This window comes from Chlorocebus sabaeus, chromosome 12 (assembly GCF_047675955.1).
Source record: "Chlorocebus sabaeus isolate Y175 chromosome 12, mChlSab1.0.hap1, whole genome shotgun sequence".
Lineage (NCBI taxonomy): Eukaryota > Metazoa > Chordata > Mammalia > Primates > Cercopithecidae > Chlorocebus > Chlorocebus sabaeus.
Window position 1 is genome coordinate 34,194,021 of NC_132915.1, and position 18,792 is coordinate 34,212,812.

Here is an 18,792-nt window from a genome sequence, read left to right on the forward strand (position 1 = left end):
TATATCTCTAACTCAGTCATCTCTCCTGAACACCAGTCTCATATATTTGACTGCTTATCTGATTTCTCCTCTTGCATACCTAATATGCTTCTCATACTTATTTTGTCCAAACTAAGCTCTTAAACTTGCTTCTTATCCAGTCTTCTTTATCTCAGTTTATCTTTATCAACTTTATCTTTACAGTAGCTTGGGTCAAAACCTCAGAGTTGAGTCATCTTTGACTATTTTAGTTCCCTCACACCCTAGATCCAATCCATTAGCAAATACTGCTGACCATCTTTGGAATATACTCTGAATCCTGTTACTTCTCACTGCATCCAAGGACATCACCCAGGTCCAATCCAAAGTATTTTCCAACTAGCTATTTCAACAGGCCCCGCATTGGTCTTGTTGCTACTCTTTGTCCCTATAGTCTTGGTCCCTATAGATAAAAAGAAATTATTGTTAATTTTGGGGGCTGTGATAATTTATGGTAATTATGTTTTTAATAAGTGCTTATTAGTTAGAAATGCATGTAGTTAGACATACATACTAAAGCATTTACAGGAAAAAAATCACGATATCTGGGGTCTGCAAAAATTTTTGCGGAAACAGAATAAACAAGATTGGGAAAATGTTGGTAGCTATGAAGGTGAATGATGGGTTTAGGAGAGCTTAATACTATTATTGATAATAGAAGAGATTAGGGAAATACAGTAGTCCCCCCTTACCTGCAGTTTCACTTTCTATGATTTCAGTTACCTTGGTCTGAAAATATTAAATGAAAAATTCCAGAAATAAACAATTATTAAGTTTTAAATTGTGTGCTGTTCTGAGTAGCATGATGAAATCTCTACTCAGTCCCCCTCACTGTCCCGCCTTGACCTGTGCAGGAAGTGAATTATCCCTTTGTCCAGCATATCCATGCTGTACATGCTACCTGCCTGTTAGTCCCTTAATAGCTGTTTTGGTTATCAGATTGTTGCAATATCACAGGGTGTGTGTTCAAGTAACCTTTGTTTTATTTAGTAATGTCTCCAAAGCTCAAGAGTAGTGATGCTGGCATATTTTTATAATTGTTCTCTTTTATTTTTAGTTATTACTAATCTCTCACTGTGCCTAATTTATAAATTAAACTTTATCATAAGTACATACGTATAGGAAAAAACATAGTATATATGGGATTCAGCACTATTCAAGGTTTCAGGTATCCACTGTGGTTCTTGGAATATATCCCCTGCGGATAAGGTGGGGACTACTGTACCTTCAAAGTTCTCAAGGAGAAGAAGCATAATCAAGAAATTTACATGTAGCTAAACTTAAGTAGAAAGGAAACAGAAAAACATTTCCGAACATGCATGCACCAATTAGAGATTAGTTCTCCTGAACCCTTCTTGAATAAACTAATAAAGGATGAACTGAGAGATGAACAGAGAAACTATAGCAAAATGACTTGTGAATGTTGAATGTCTTATATTACAGGACTAAGAATAAAATAAATGTGGAGATTATAGCTACAGAACAGAATGCAAGTTTTTAGAAATGATGTAAATTACAAAAGTAGTCCCAATATTATTCTGTTTATATTTATTTATTTGTATTTTTTTGAGGCAGAGTCTTACTCTGTCACCCAGGCTGGAGTGCAGTGACACATGATATCTTCTCACTGCAATCTCCGCCTCCTGGGTTCAAGCAATTCTTGTGCCTCAGCCTCCCAGGTACCTGGGACTACAAGCATGCACCACACCTGGCTAGTTTTTTGTATTTTAGTAGAGACGGGGTTTCGCCATGTTGGCTAGGCTGGTCTCAAACTCCTGGTCTCAAGTGATCCGCCCACCTCGGCCTCCCAAAGTGCTAGGATTACAGGTGTGAGCCACTGTGCTTGGCACTATTCATTTTTAAAACTCAAATGACATCTACTTTAAGTGAACATACTTTGTGGGGAGACAGATCTAGATTCAAATAGCAACTTTAATACTAGAGGTTATGTCAGTTTGGGTTTGAAATGAAATTCAGGCAATTTCTGTACTTTATTTTCTGTAAAATAGAGATAATAAAACTTACCTAATAGGGTACAAAACCAAATAATAAAAATTTCAGTCATTTCAATATTTATTGTACCAGGCACTGCCCTAAGTGTTAGGTATATGGGAATGAATAAAATAGACCTGGAACTCACCCTCTCCTTGAAAGAATCAGACAGACGAATAAATGAAATATATTGCATGTGAAGTGGTAATAAGTGCAATGGAAATAAACAAATTAAAGTGTTTGGTGTAGGGAGTATTGAGGATGGAGAGGCATTGAAATTTCAATTACAATTGCAACTCACCTAAGGAGGTGATGAAGTGAGCCATGGGGATGTGGGATGTGGGAGAGGGGCCAGGGAGAGTCACTGTTCTGATTCCTGGCTGCAGCTGTGATTACTGCCATATCTCTTGTAATTATGCATGTCGGCTTCCCTGAAACACCAACTCTGTCCTTCTACAATTTCAGACCAAGGTGTCCCAGTCGAGTGCCTTCCTCTTTGCATTCTATAACTGAGACACGAACAGCCCTGTCTTGAGCTCTTATTTTCTTATAAAGGTTCTAGATATATCTGTATTTTATTTGGTATGCTCTTAACTATAGCCCTCTCTCCCCATTCCCCTTCTGGCTGCTGGAAGGTAGTAGATGGCTAGGCTGGAAGGCAATCTTGAGCAATACCATCTTATGTTGAACTCAGTTATCACTCATCATACCTCCTAATACCCAGTCATTTTATCCAGGCTAAGTTCTGCACCTCAAATTCCTCCCTTAAGGTGAATTTTTTCTATAGCCAGACTTCTGCCCAGGGAGTTAAGTGGTCACCTGTTTCCTGATAGCTTAGGGATATTATTAATACAGATGATTTGGCCACTGATCCTCATTTTGTCCTGTCATTGTTCTTATTCAATAATTCATTTATACAATGGCACTTAATTAGCACATACTATGTGTCAAACTTGGATTGACACTGGGTATACAATAGGGAATAAAACAAATATAGTTCTACCCTCATGGTCTACAAGGGTTTCTTTGGATTCTTATAAAATACACTCTTCTTCCGCCTACCCTACCAGATAACAAATAGGTATATTTCTTGGGCTGCCTCATCTTTGCACACTCCATAACTTGTTGTACATGTATTTATGTCTGATGATTGTATCTAATCAATTATCTCTATGATTTGTAAGGTCTTTCAGCACAACATTTGTGATTTTAGAATTTGATTGATTTGTAATAAGTGTACTCAATGCTATTTGACTTAAATTTGTTGCATTGCAACTTAATGTAGCCCTGATAAAACTGGGTCCCATGTGGTCTGGCATATACAGTAACTGCATTAAAAACACAAGCATTATAGTCAAGAATACTTGAAGTAAAAATTTAAGGTTTTATATAAAGGGCATGAAAGTAGGTCCACTTTATAACTTAAAGCAAAATGTTTCAAAATTCTATTGCTATCCACTTCTTAGTCCCATCTACATACTACAGCAACTTGAAAAAAAATCTCTTCTTTTTGTTCATTCTTCAAGTCAAGGTGCTGCATCTGTGCCTCACTTATATTTTATTCCCCACCCCCTCCCCACCATATCACCTGTTATGAAAGACAACCTAAGTTCTTTGGCTTATTTATTTTCTTTTACTTTACCCATTTCAAGGATTCTCTACAACAGTGGTTCTTGAACTTTAGTATGCCTCAGAATTGTCTGGAAGGCCTGTTAAAACACAAACCACTGGATCCTACTTCCAGAGTTTCTGATAAAGGAAGTCTGGGTTAGGGCTCAAAAATGTACATTTCTAACATGTAATGCTGATGCTGCCTGTCCAGGGACCACATTTTGAGAGTCACTGCTCTACAGTATAGCATCTGGGAGACATTCCAACAAACAAGAAATCTATCCATGGATAGAAGCCTTTGCTATATATTATACAAAAATATTGTTACCTGATTGCCTATATGTTAATATGAAGCTTATGAATTTAATGAGTCATCTTCCATCACCATGTTTAAAATTCCGTGGGTTGGGGTGTATACTTGGATAGGCTCAGCTAAAAGCAAGAAGAGTAAAGGAAATAATATTTATTGCTTGCTTGTCTATTTAGGAGATAGTAGAGTGTGATTGTTAGAGGAGTTAGTTGTGCAGCCAGGCCCTTTTGGGTTCAGTCTTAGCCCAGCAGGATTTCTGAGAGACACTTGAAAGACGTTTAGCCTTTTGTTCCTCACTTTCTTTTGAGATGAGGACAATGCAGGTAACCACCTCATAGCCTTGTGGTGAGGCTCAAATGATTTGATACGTATAAAACTCTTGAAGATGCCTGATACGTTGTATGAACTCCGATGTTACCTATTATTGTTATCAGGAGTTTGTTGAGTGTTTTCTACATGTTATCTCATTATAACCTCAAATCAATCCTAAATGCAAGTGCCCCTATTATTCTCATTGTAGAGACTAGGAAACAGAAGTTTAGAAAAATTGAATAACAGATTAAAATCTCCCAGCTAGTAACAATATCTGGTCTTTGTATTTTACCAGCATTTTCCCAAAGGAATCATTTCCTCCTGTAAGAAAAATGCATCAGGAAATCTGTACAATTCAAAAGTATATTTGGAGATAATTACATAATTACTTGATCAGTATGGTTGATGAATTTTATAGTCAATATTATTATGTCTACTTTAAAATGTAATCAAGGCAAATAATGGAGGCAAGGATAGGTAAAAGAGTGGTTGTGTAACACACTAATGAGTATCTAGCATTTACAGAGTACCGTTACATAATAGATGTTTAATAAATACTGGTCAAACAATTGGGATGAATGTCTTTTGGAACTCAAATTACTTAAACTTAAAGATTCATAATATTGAGTTAGTGAGATCATAGAGAAATGAGCATTGATATACTACTATGGAACTTTTGGAAGTTGATTTGATAGTAGTCAACAAATTTTAAATTTGTATTTCCTTTGGTACAGAGAGTCTAAGTGTCTATCCCAGGAAATACATTTTTGCCCATGAAATGCATGTTCGATGCCGTTCAAATTTAACACTGTGTAATTGGGAAAAATTAGAAACCTAAATGTTCATAAATAATTTAATAAATTATTAGCACCTATTTTACTGACACAGTATAAGAGTTAAAATGAATGAGGAAGCAATATATATTGACATGAAGTATCTCGAAGGTACTCTTAGTGAAAAAAATGGTAACAGAGAAACATGTGTAGAATAATCCATTTTATTTATTTACTAAGCTCAAAACTATATAGGAAATATATAAGAAAATGCATTGGAAAAAGTTTGAAAGAGTAAATCTCGGACAGTTATTAATGGTGGCCTCTGGAAATTGAAGAGGGTTGGGAAAGACGGTCAAGAGAAATTTCTACTTTGTACATTTTATCTTCTATATTGTTTGGATTTTCCACAATTACTATGTATTTATGTTTACTTGTGAAATTAGAAATGAAAAAAAGTAGTTTGCTCAGCAAATATACTTAAAAGCCCTTTAATAAGTATAATAGATGTTAATATGTACAACAGTAAGTTTTCATGAGCCTTGAAACATATCTATTCTGGTAATAAGCACTTGTTTTCAGAAACCTCCAAAGTCATCATTGTTAGTAAAATTTTATTACTTGTAGTGGTGTTGATTCCCAGAATATTTCCTGTGAGTAGTAAAAGAGCTGAATTAGCATCTGAGTGGAAAGCACATGATACTAAAATTCTTGTAGCATTAGACTGCTCAGCCAAAAGAGCTTGCCTTAGCACTGTGACATCATTTTATGCTTGATCTATAACAGGTGGAGGTGACAGTAGACAAACAAAGCACCATTACACAAAAGGAGAAAGCAAAGAACTGTTTTTCCCCTCCAAATGGACAGTTATATCAGTGTTCAGTGGGAGACACTATTAGATGTGTAAACTATGTTCAACCATTATTACACAATTTTTGCCATTGGATCTTGCCACAAAGTTTTGAATCTAAATGTGTTACCTTACAGCTCATATTTCTTGTTTCTTCATATTGTGTGAATGTTCTGAAAGACTTGGTCAAATTTCTTGGAATTCTTTCCATCATTATCAAAGAATAGGGGAAATTTCCTGAAATGTTTGCCTTGAGGAGCAAATTTCTAGTGATGCCACTACCAGGAATCACATAAAGAGCTCAAAAGTTCTGTTAATACCCAGAGTGAAAAAAGCTCAACATTCCAGGGTAGCATTGACTTAAAATCATGTCTTAGTGATGAGGGAGGCTTTCACTTTCTGAATGACAGAAGGCAAGTTGCTTCATCTTTCTCTGTGGATAGACAGAAGATTTCTCAATTCTATAGGCTTATGAATAATATACTCCTTGTCCACCTTGTCTTCCATAACCACATCTGTAATATTAAGAAAATACTCTGCTCCCCCACAAAAATATCCTCAATATTCACCAATTCTAAATGGCTTCTCCCTGCAAACAGGCTGTGGATAGTAACAGATACCATGCCTAGTTACATAAGCATATCACTGCAAAATATAGAAACATCACTTATAATGGAAATAATACTGTTTCAGAGTTCTAAAACAAGCATTTTTTTCCCCTCACAAAAGATCACATTTCCATTTCCACAGTTCTGATGCTTTTCATTTAACCATGACATTAAGGTCATCTTCAGCTCTCCTTCCTTGTGTGGGTCTGTGTTCTAGCTTTTACCCCAGTAACAGTTTTTGTTTGCAGGAAAATAAAAAGAACTCTTTTGGTAGTCTTTGTTTGTAATTGCAGCCTTGATATTCTAAGCCATTGAGTCACAATTAATAATTAGAAATTCTAATTAACTTTGCCCATATATTGCCTATGAAGCAGTTGCCATAGGAATGCAATTTTCCTGTAAATCCCTCCCTCTTACACAGCTCTAGTTCATTATTTACTTTAAAAGAGTCAGGGTGAATTCAAGTCATTTCCTATGCTGCTATCATTTGCTTAAAGACCTTTTGCAATGGGTCTTATGTAAGAAGAAATGCAGGAGTTGCTTTGGTGAGGTTTAAAGAAACCAGTAAGTACAAGACAGACCTGAATAGCAGCATCACTTGTGTATGGGGAAACAGGAGCTATGAATGCGTCACTTCATTTAGGTTGACAGAAAGAGGGCTAATACTTGAAAAAAGCCCTACACGATCTGTTGCCAGGCTACTTCTTTGGCCTCACTTCTTACCACTGCCCCCTCCTTCAGTGTCCTCCAGCCACAGTGATCTCTTTCCTGATCCTTGAACCTGCCAAACACATTCCCTTCTCAAGGTCTTTGCCTTCAGGAGTCCCTCTGCCTGAAATTGTTTTCCCAGATAGTCATGGGACTGGTTCATTCTCATCCTTTAGATCTCTGCTCAAATGTCATTTATTCTAGGAAATCATTCCTGGCCACCATGAAACAGCACAGCCCCTCTTCACTTTCTACTCCTTTTCTTTGTTATTATGTGTATGGCAGCAGAAAATTATGCATTTTTTTAGTGGCAATTACACATCCCGCACATTATGCATTTAAAGCGTTGTTATTTTGTCGCTTCCATCAGAATACAATCCAGTAGGGCAAGGAGTGTGTGGGGTAGTGTTCACTTAGTATCTTTGGGGACCTACAGCCTGGCACCTAGTAGACACTCGGTAAATATCTGAATAAATGAATAAGGCCCTTTGGCAGCCGGGAAGCCCGTCACAGCCGTTGTCTCCACCCTCTCCTGGGCTACACCAGGCCACGCCGGTAAAGTTATTTCTCCTCTAGGAGAAACATTCGTTAGGCCTTGTCGCCAACCCGCAGACAGCTGGGCGCTTCATCCCACCTTCACCCCTTTCCAGCCAGGTGCCTGATCGGAGTCAGGCGCTGGAGGTCGCACAGCCACGAAACAGCGCGTGTGAGCTCGTTGTCCCCGGCCCCCGGCGCCACTTCCCGTCGGCCTAGCAGCCTGGACTGGGGAAGTACAGGGCTGCTGTACCCGGGAAGTGGAAGGAAAAGCAGAAAGCGGACAAGTGTGCGGGAGGGGAGTCTCCGTGCGGAAGCAGCCCGGCCTCCTCCGGTGCAGGCTGTGGTTTGAGGGGCGGGCGCCAGCCCGGCTGACTCACTCCCGGCCGCTTCCCTGGCAGGCGGCGGCCATACACACACACCCGCCCATCTAGTGAAGCCCGGGCCCAGCGCTGGCACCTAGCTCCAGCCAGGCACCAGTGTTTCGCGAGGCGGCGCCGCCGCCTTAACTTCCTTGCGCGCTCACGCCCAGGGGCCGTCCCAAGAATCTCCACGCGCGCCCGCCGGCTTCCCGAGAGGCCGCCGCCCTGCGTGGCCCGCGCCCGCAGGTCCCGCGGCCAGGACCGAGGGGCGCACGCGCACTGCGGGACGCGCGTCCAGTTCTCCCCCAGCGTCTGTCCGGCCCAGTCTCCTGCCAGTCGGGGAGACTGCAGGCCAACCTGGAGGCTGAGTTCGAAGCTAATAGGGCGGCCAAGTCAGTGTCGCCCGCGGCGTTGAGAAGACGGTTTGGCCCAGGAGAGGGTGGAGACAACTGTGACGGGCTTCCCGGCTGCCCGAAGTGGGAGTGGTGTGGGGCTGCAGGAAGGAGAGAGGAAGAGGAGCAGAAGGGGGCAGCAGCGGACGCCTCTAACGGCCTCCCTCGGCGCTGACAGGCTGGGCCGGCTTTCGGCTCGCTCGGGTGTTCTCGTCGCCACTTCGGCCTCTCGGCCGCTCGGGCCCCTCGGCCCGGGCTTGCGGCGCGCGTCGGGGCTGAGGGCTGCCGCGGCTCAGGGAGAGGCCTGGTCCTCGCCGCGGAGGGATGTGAGTGGGAGCTGAGCCCACACTGGAGGGCCCCCGAGGGCCCAGCCTGGAGGTAGCTCAGAGCCGTGCCCGCCTCGGGGCTTCGCAGACCTTGGCCCGCCGGGTAGGAGCCGCCCCTGCGGGCTCAAGGGCGCACTCTGGTCGCCCCATCTGTGTAACCGGTGGGTGTTATCTCTGCCTGGCTTCTGGGTGGGGGGCAGCAGTTGTCTCTCCACCCCCTTCTTACCTTCTGATCCCGCCTCTCCCCTGCTAGTGGCAGCAAACTTCTGAGCCAGAAAAATCTTCCTCTTTAAGACGACACCTAGAACGAGTCTTGCTAGTGATATTTGCTTCCATTTGTGTCTTATAATTCCCACACCCCCCACCTCCTTATTCCTTTTTAAAATTTTCTAGACACTTAAACAGCCTAGAAAAAGCATCTGTTTCTCCTGGACTTATGTGGTAGTAGTAACTGCTGCTTTTTTTTTTTTTTTTTTTTTTTAGGTTTCAGAAGAAGGCAACAGAAACAAGATGTGAGCTGTTTCTCTTCTGCAGAAAAAGAGGCTCTTCCTCCTCCTCCCGCGACGGTGGGTGTGCTATCCTTTATCGCTGCAGTAAAGGCGAAGAAGGTGTCGCGAGCTGGGAGTGCCTGCGTAGGAAGGCTGGAAGCGTGTGAAGACAGACAGGGCTCATTGTTGCTTACTCCTCTGAAAATGTCAGTGCTAAACTTTTAATGTTGTTATGCGAGAGTAATTTTGGGGTGTTTTGTTCGTCTTGGATCCTTTAAGAAACATTTTTTTTTTTGTTGGCTTTACACATAACATGACTTTGCAGAGAAATGTAAAACGTTGTCCATTACCCTTTCTTCTTAAACAGCCACAGGTTCTTAATCCTTCAAAGAGGAATATTTCCAACCAATAAGAGATAGTTTTTGTGAGAACACGTTAGCTATTCTTGCTGGGGTTTCTGCTACCACACTGAATGCTTCCTGATGGTTTTATCTGCCTAAGCTTGTTGTGTCGGTTGAATTTACCCAGTTTGTTTTCCGGTAATCACTAATCTGTCAGGAGAAACTCCATTTCTCTGAATGAAAGGATAGTAGCGGCTTAGTATGGAGAAGGAAACTAGAAGTGGGAATAAGGGAGATGATTGCTCTTGGTTTCATAATAAGTTTTTACAGTGAGTTGGGCTACTGCAAATAAATATTTTGTATCCCTTCTCCAGAATGCTTGGGACCAGAAGTGTTTTGGATTTTTTTTTTAAATTTTGGAATGTTTGCATATACAAAATGAGCTATCTCAAGGTTGGGACCCAACTGTAAATACGAAATTCATGTTTCATATACGCCTTATTCACACAGCCACTAAGTCATTTGCAATATTTTTACATCTGTGCATGAAACAAAGTTTGTATTAAGTACTTATGCCGGGAATTTTCCCCTTGTGGCATCATGTTGGTGCTCAAAATGTTTCAGATTTTGGAGCTTTTCAGATTAGGGATGTTCAACCTGTATTTTGATATAACACCCAGAACATTTGAAGATGAATAATCAATTTTTGGCCTCCCTTCCCCCATCCGCCTCACCGTATACCACTTTAAGTGTGAGAATTATTTGCTTGTACATGCATTTGTCTGTTAGTGTGTAATGTATGAACAGATTGGATGTATCCAGCACTTGCCTTAATAGTACATATATTTACCTGAATAGGAAAACTGCAGTACTTGCTGGCTAGAAGAGCACACCATGCTTGTTTTTGCTCTGACTGAATATCCTGTATTTGCAATTTATAGCATGTTTTAGGGACTCATTAGGGATTTTTGCGTGTATGTGCCTTTGGTGATTTCAGACAGGTGTCTCAGATATGGGAAAGGAATATGACATTGTTTCTTTGCTTCACCTGGCTATTGCTGAAAGGTGGGATGCTTTTGAGGCAGAATAGGAAAGTGCATTGGCTTTGGAGTGAGATCTGGATTTGAATCCTGGTGTTCTTGCCACTTAAGAGTTGTATTATTTGTGGCCGGGCATGGTGGCTCACGCCTGTAATCCCAGCACTTTGGGAGGCTGAGGAAGGAGGATCACTTGAGGTCAGGAGCTCGAGGTCAGCCTGGCCAACATGGTGAAAGCCCATCTCTACTAAAAATACAAAAATTAGCCAGGCGTGATGGTGCACACCTGTAATCCCAGCTGCTCGGGGGGCTGAGACAGGAGAATTGCTTGAACCTGAGAGTTGGTGATTGCAGTGAGCCGAGATGGCACCACTGCACTCCAGCCTGGGCAACAGAGTGAGACTCTGTCTAAAAGAAAAAGAAAGAAAGAAAAAAAGAGTTGTATTATTTACGACTCTTTTAGCTTCACTTTCTTATAAGATTGTTGTGAGAACTGGGTAAGACACATGCCAAGTGGTAAATTGCTTGACTCTCATAAAAGTCTTGGCTACTATCGTGGCTGGGAGGCAAGGGGGATTCAGAGAAGGCCAGAATGACTGCATAAGGTGATCTGCCAGTAACTAGTGTTTCTTGTTTCTTCCTTTCTAGTATAAAGAGATAAAGGACTTTAAGGTCTTAAGCTGGTGAGGGGGTATTGTAGCCTTTGTATGGAAAGGTTTGACTTTTTTCTCTCTGCTTAAACCCCCATTGTGTTGCCCCTACCAATTATTGTGCTGCCCCCTTGTGGTTAACTGTGCTAAGAACTTTCTTTTGCTCCTCCCCCGTTACATTTCTCACCCTTCCCCACTCCCTTTTAGACCCCTCCTCTTAGCTCCCAGTTTCCCAAACTGTGTGCCAAGGTGCCCAGAGCGCGTTAGGCTTGAACTTTTGTTTTGAGGTAGTTCATGGTTTCAACATTAGCTACCTACATCCGTTTCCACAGTGTCATGTCTTTGTAAAGATGTATTTTCAGAGGTTGCTCTGATAAAACGCAACTAGTACATGAAAATGAATGTAGAACAGGAAATGACTGTGTGGTATTGTCCAGTTTGATTCTAAGGTTTGATAAGTTCTACAGTGCTCAAGAGACACTAAGTTGTAAGGACATAACTACTAAGTAAGTTGTTCGAACCTATTTCTTTTGGCCTAGAGGTGTCATGAAAAATTTGCTAAGACTCAGGGCTTCCTGAATGGGTTTGGAAACCTCTGCCTTAGCTTTTAGTTTGCTTTTCTGATAAAATTATTGATATAAAGCTAGTATCAGCTGATCATGGCTTAATATATTTCATCTCCTGTGTAATATGTTTATAACTTCTGCCCGGTTCTTTGATTTTAAAACTAATCCTATTGCTAACTTGTTGTACTAGTCACTTCCTGATTTTTCCTGTACTGGTCTTCTGCTTCTATTTCTGTTCATCTCCTTAAACTCAGAATGCCCAAAGTGAAAGTTACCATTTTCTACCTCTTAATTTTCTTCTAATCATGTAGGCTTTAAATTAGGCATCATCTTTAAACTAGTTTTTTCATTTACGTCTTATTCCCATTCAAAATGTCCATATTTCCTTTCTTTCTCGTATCTCTGCTTTCCCTCCTTTAGTGTGTGAATCCCAGGACACATTTCCTGAGCCTCGAATATTGGAAGTCATTTGAACTTATGAGAATTCAGTGTCTCTTCTGTTTATCCTCAATAGAGATTTCACTCTAATACTCCTTATTATAGTATTCCGTTGCCCCAAAATCTTCAGTGGCTTACTGTTTTCTACTTATTAAATTTTCCTGTCTTTTAAGATAGTCTGTTATCAATCCCTGCCCTATTTATTTAGTCTTTTGTCTAAGGATCTCTAATCCTTCAGCTTAAAGCTGATTTCCACACTTTCTAGTAACAAGCGATATGTTTCTTCTATCCTTTAATTTTTGCTCATGTTCTCCATCCCTCTTTTTTTTCTTTATTTCTGTAGCTCTTTAGTCTTAGAACATCTTCACATGGTTCTATTATATGCCATGCTTTAGTTGTTTATGATAGTTATTTCCCTAGTGTTAGCCATATCTTTTCAAGTTGATTGTGTATTCTTTGAGGAACAGTACCTTAGATTAAAAAAAAAAAAACAACAGCACACAATGGAGAGCACGTGGGCAGCATTCAAGAAATAATACATGTTGATTGTGTGATAAGGAACTGTAGTCACCAAACAAATATTTGTTAATATTTGCAATGTAAAAGGTACTTGGCTGTATCCAAAAGAAACAAAGAAATACAAAAGAGGTTCCTTTCCCTAAGGACTTACAGTATAATTGGGCAGATAAGCTAAATAATAAAAGTTACAGATATTTGAGACCACTTTGAGTTGAGCAGAGATTTTGTATAATAGGAAGGAACTGGTAGAGGGGGTAAGCAAAGGCAAAATATGTATATATGTATGATATGTTCAGAGAGCAGTACATAAACAACTTGACTGAAATGAAGGTTTGTGTGAAAGTAGTAAGAAATTGTGTTAAAAATGTAGTTGGAATTTGATTATGGATGTCTTTAAATGCTAGGATGAGAAGAATGTAATTTGACCTGTAGATACGGAGAAGCTTTAAAAGTTTTGAATTGAGAAAGAGTTTGCTGAAATAAATATTTTAGGAAAATCAAAGCAGCACCAGTGCTAGATCTCACATGAATTGGAAAGAGAAGTGGTAGAGAGAGGTAGGAAAATAATTGAGCCCTGAAGTAATGAGGACTTGGACTTAGTAGAAATAAGTCAGATTGCAGAGATGTCACAAGACATTATTACAGATTGAATAAGAAGGGAGAATGGACGGGAGAAGAGGTGATTAAAGATTACCTTACCTTGAAGGTTTGCTCTTCAGTGACAGAGGAAATCAAAGAGTGTTGGAACTCCAAGACAGCTTAGAACATCTAAGTCTATATACTTTGTATATTAGGAATCAGACCAGAGAGACTTAAAATGTGTCCAAAGTTACTCAGTTAATGACAAAGAAACTGCCATTTGATTAATGGCAGTTACTAAAAAAAATAGTTATGGCAGTATTAGTAGCTGGTAGAGGGGATGTAGACAGTTGAGCCTATATTGTGGATATGTTGAGTTTGCGGTGGCCGTGGGATGGGCAAGTGAAAATTGATAGCCTACAGTGGGACATATGACTAGAATTTGTTAGCAAAATTAAGGCTGGTGCTGTGGTACTTAAGAGAAAAGAGTAGTGGACCTGAGATTGAGCCTTGGGGATTGCGCATAATTAGCAGGTGGGTGAAAGGAGAGAAATGGGTAAAGGAGACAAAGAAAAAACAGTATGAGAGAGGCAAATTAGTGGATAGGTTAGGAGGTGGAATGATCAACATGTTGGTCATTGGCAAGAAATGAGAAGAATCAGATCCAATAAAAGGTCTTAAAAATATATACTAGTGTTTTTACTAATATGAAATCTATAAATACAGAAGAAAATTGCTTATACTTTCCCTATGTGGAAATAACCACTGTTAATATTTTGTTCTCTCCGGTTTAACCAAAGACCTTTGGATTTGACAGTTGGATGATCAGTGAAGACTTTTCCAAAGCTCTCCATCACTAGGACTAAGGATGAGAATTTTAGGCATAATAAAACCTGGGAGGTATTTTTCAACAGATTGTCATTTGTTTGTATCCTCTTACATATCACACTATCTAGGTACTATTCTTCCTATGTGCATTGGTTCTGTGTTTTATCTGAATGATAGGAGGTTAGACAAACCATCTCTGGGTGCTTCTGTGCTGGTAAAATGTGAATAAAGTGATAAAATATTTGTTTCTAAAAGGAAGGATAAATTCTTGGTAGGTAACTTATAAATCTGAGGGTTGAATGATTGATGAAATTAGGGGTACTGGAAAGAACAAAGAGAAGCATTATCTATTTTGAAGCCTTTCTGTATAGCTACAAGGGGTTAACTAGGTTAGAATGGTCCATGGGCCGTTTACTTTGCTTGCATGTTTATTTTGATCTTCCCAAGAACATTCTTCTGCTCATGTTGTTGGTATGTTACTGGAAACAGAGTACTCATTAGTTCTTATTAAGTGATTTTAGTTTAATAAATTATGATTATGAAATATAATGCTATTAGGTAATATTTTTGTAATATAAAGGGCCATGTGATGTGAGTAAGTGCACTGTTTTGGAAATCAGGGGATAAAGGACTGACCCTGCTGTCAACATGGTATACGATTTCAAGCAACTCACATAATCAGTGAGTCTTGTCTATTGAGGGAATGGACTAAATCTTTTTTAGAGAATTTAAAAAGGTGGGATCACATGGTAAAATGTGTATAAAGTTTAAAAAAGAAATGGTTTACCAATGTTTATGACAAAACCCAGCAAACTCTTTCCTACCACCCCCCCATCTCCTTTTCTAGTCTCTGATTCCTGTTCACCAGGCAACCACCTGTCCTCTGTACATTGCCCTTTTCCCCTCTACAATGAATGTTTTAGCATCCCTTCTAAAGCCTCTCCATTCAGTTGTGTAGAAGAGCTCATCCCCTTTGCCTTCAAAGGCTTTACCATTATATTTCTTTCCTCTTTTTCTTGCCTTCTCAGTTCTTCCCTCTACTGGATTATTTCCATCAGTATTATTCTGATTGCTATTGCTGTGTAACAGAAACTCCCCAAAACTTAGTGATTTTAAACAACTACTTTATTAGGCTCACAGATACCATGGATCAATAATTGAGACAGGGTACACCCAGGGATGACTTTGTTTTTGCTCCACAGTGGCTACTAGGACATGAGTTGGGAAGAATTGCCAGCCAGGGGTGACTTGAAGGCAAAGGACTGGAATCATCTGGAGGTGTCTTCACTCACATGATGGGTAGTTGATGCTCGTTCTTGACTGGGATGTTAGCTGGGCTGTTAACTGGAGCATGTACATGTGGCCTGGATTTCCTCACAATATGGTGGCTTCAGGGTGGTCACCTTTCATAGTGGTGAGTAGAGAATTGAAAGTAAGTGTGTCAGTGTGTCTCAGCATAAATCTTTATGATTTAGCCTTGGTAGTTGCACAGTATAACTTCTGCCATGTTCTACTGGTTGTAAGTGTCAGAAGTCTGTCCAGATTTGATGGGGGAGTGGCAAGTTCACACTGTAGAAGAAAAACATGTGAGATGGGAAATATTGTAATGGCCATCTCTGGACAATTATTAATACTATTGCCACAGCTTGCCATTTTGCCAAACTTCACATCCCTCCTGTATCTGAAATACATGAAAAATACACTAAGCTTCTCCTCAAAGGTCCCTAATTCACATCCCATCATGACAGTAACTCAGAGTCCAGCATCTCATCATATAAATCTGGTCCAGGTACAGAATAATTTTTTTGGGTATGGTTAATTGGATATGGTTCTTCTTGAACTGAGGACCCATGAAGAGACAGTTTATATGTCCCCCACATACTTTACAAGATTGAAAAGGCACGGGTTATTTGCAGTAGACATTCCTCCTCAAGAAGCGCACAAGGTAGGCACAATCTATAGCAATTCTGCAAACCCACTGGGCACATGTTGCCAGTTCCTTGATTAGGTCTCAGTCCTGCTTCCTGGAAGTTGTTCTAAATGGGACATAGGCTTCTTCTTTTTTTGGGTTTATCTTCTGAATTATTTATCTCCTCAACCCCCACATCCCACCCATATAAAGTGCTTTGTATTTGTAAGAGTCACTTCCTGAGCTTGCTTCCTGCCTGTAGTGCTTCAGGGTCCAAAGGCCCTCTTTTAAAATATAGCACGTGTCCCTTTCATTCCAAGCTAATACAACTCCTTTAAAAACTTTGTGGACTTCCTGTGTATAAGTTTATAATCTGTACCGCCATACCCACAAGTCTCTTGAGAGGAACTCTTTCCTCCCCTGAGCTCTGTGTGAGGCTGCTGTGGAACAACACCCTTAAGATCCTTAGATAATATTTTGTCTGAAAGGATCTATGAGGTACTGATTTAGACCTTGAGAAAGGAATTTTTTTTTTTTTTTTTTTTTTTTTGAGACAGCGTCTCGCTCTGTTGCCCAGGCTGGAGTGCTGGCGCGATCTCTGCGCACTGCAAGCTCCGCCTCCCGAGTTTACGCCATTCTCCCTCCTCAGCCTCCCGAGTAGCTGGGACTACAGGCGCCCGCCACCACGCCCAGCTAGTTTTTTGTATTTTTTTTAGTAGAGACGAGGTTTCACCGTGTTAGCCAGGATGGTCTTGATCTCCTGACCTCGTGATCCGCCCGTCTCGGCCTCCCAAAGTGCTGGGATTACAGGCTTGAGCCACTGCGCCCGGCCGAGAAAGGATCTTATAGTCACACTCTAGATTGGATCTTTGCTCTGAGGCCCTTTTTATTTGATACTCTCCTGGCGGAAAAGATTGTTCTGAGTCCATTACCTCTCCTTGAAATTCTACTCAAAAAGTGAGTAGAACTAAAGAATAGCTCATTCTTTAGTTCATCTCTCTGTTCTCTCAATTATAAGGGCAGCTAGAAGAAGCCAAATTGCTTTAAGTTCTTGTGGAGAATCTCCTTAATTCATTAGGTCAGGTATGTATTTTATTTTCCATGTTAATGTAGGTGATAGTTTTGTTAAACTTTGCCCTAGTATGTAACAAGGGTCTCCTCTTATTCAGCTTTCACTATCATTTCTGTCACTTTCCTTGAAGTTCTCACTGACAGTCTGCTTGAGGGCTCTTAGGCTCCCATGAAGTTTCCTCAAGACCCTTTAAATGTGTGAACACAAAGGGTCCTTATCTGTTCCTGGCTATACAGCAGGTCCTTGAATAACTGTTGTTTGTTCGTAATGTTGATTAAAAAAAATTGATTCCTGGCTGGGGCCACTGTTTGTGTGGAGTTTGAACATTCTCCCCATGTCTGTGTGGGTTTTTCTGGGTGCCCCAATTTCCTCCCACATCCTAAAGATGTGTATGTTGGCAGATCGGTGTGTCTAAATGGTCTCAGTCTGAGTGATAATGTATGTATGAGTGTGTCTTGCAGTGGATGGTGTCCTGTCCAGGGTTAGTTCCCACCTTGTGCCTTGAGCTGCTAGAATAGGCTGTAGCCACTTGTGACTGAACTGAGTTGGGTAAATAATTATCTTACTTGTTTTTGTTAGTCTTTCCTAAATGTGTGTATAGCTCACATTTATTTTAGTGTTTAATAATCACAGTGTTTGGGGTCTTTATTTAGAAGTTTGATGATGTTTTTGTGGCCATAAATATGCCATAGGAACTTGCTTATCTCAATTAGCCTATGGAAAAATGGATTTTGTTACACATTGTTTGACTTAAAATCACAGTTTCCAAGAACCTGTTGAAGACAGTGAGGATTAACTGTACTAGAACTGTTTCCTAACTCAGTGGTTCTTATTAGAATTACCTAAAGGGCTTGTTGAAACACAAATTGCTGGGCCCCACCCCAGAGTTTGTTTCATTAGCTTTGGAGTGAGACTTGAAGATTTGCATCTGTGAGTTCCCAGGTGATCTGATAATGTTGATCTGGGGCCTAGATTGTGAGAATTACTGATTTAAACCAGGGATTGGCAAGATTTTTCTATTAAGGATCATAAAGAAAATATTTCAGTCTTTGTGGGCAAGATTGTTTCTCTTGCACATACTCAACTCCACCTTTGTAGTGCAAAAGCAGTTATAGACAATACATAAATGAACAGACATGGCTCATGGCTGTGTTCTCATAAAGCTTTATTTACAAAACAGGCAACTGGCTAAATATGGTATGTGTGAAGTGTGCTCTGCCAATTCCCAACTTAAATCATTACTTGACTCCACATCTCTTCAAGCTATCGCCCCATTTTTCACTCCCCTTTGGAACAAAACTCTTTGAGAGTTGTCCGTATTTGTCTCTTTTTATTCTTTCTTTAAAAAAATTATTTTTTGAACACATTTAAATGTCTTAGAATTCAAAAAGTAGTAAATATCTTTGTACATTTGTCAGGGCGTGTGTGTGTGAGACCATAACTAAAGATTAAGTAGATGAGGAATTGCTGATTCAAAAGTGGTATATGTTACTAAGTTCAACAAATATTGCCAAATTGACATAGAAATACCAATTTATGCTTTTCTACACCTTTACTAACATTGTGGTT

The 18,792-nt window shown here is 40.2% G+C and overlaps 1 protein-coding gene across 4 annotated transcripts in view; it reads left to right on the forward strand.

Moving 5' to 3' along the window:
• Positions 1 to 7,910: 7,910 nt before the first annotated feature.
• The window catches only part of JAK2 (Janus kinase 2), a 148,631-nt gene continuing 137,749 nt past the window's right edge, over positions 7,911 to 18,792 (forward strand). The window contains exons 1-3 of one of the 4 annotated variants that reach the window (XM_073021559.1): positions 7,911 to 8,957; positions 9,280 to 9,490; positions 15,445 to 15,656. The gene's annotated coding sequence lies outside the window, so the exon portion shown is untranslated. The remainder of the gene's footprint in view (positions 8,958 to 9,279; positions 9,491 to 15,444; positions 15,657 to 18,792) is intronic. The other 3 variants (XM_073021560.1, XM_073021558.1, XM_073021557.1) reach the window with 3 other exon arrangements.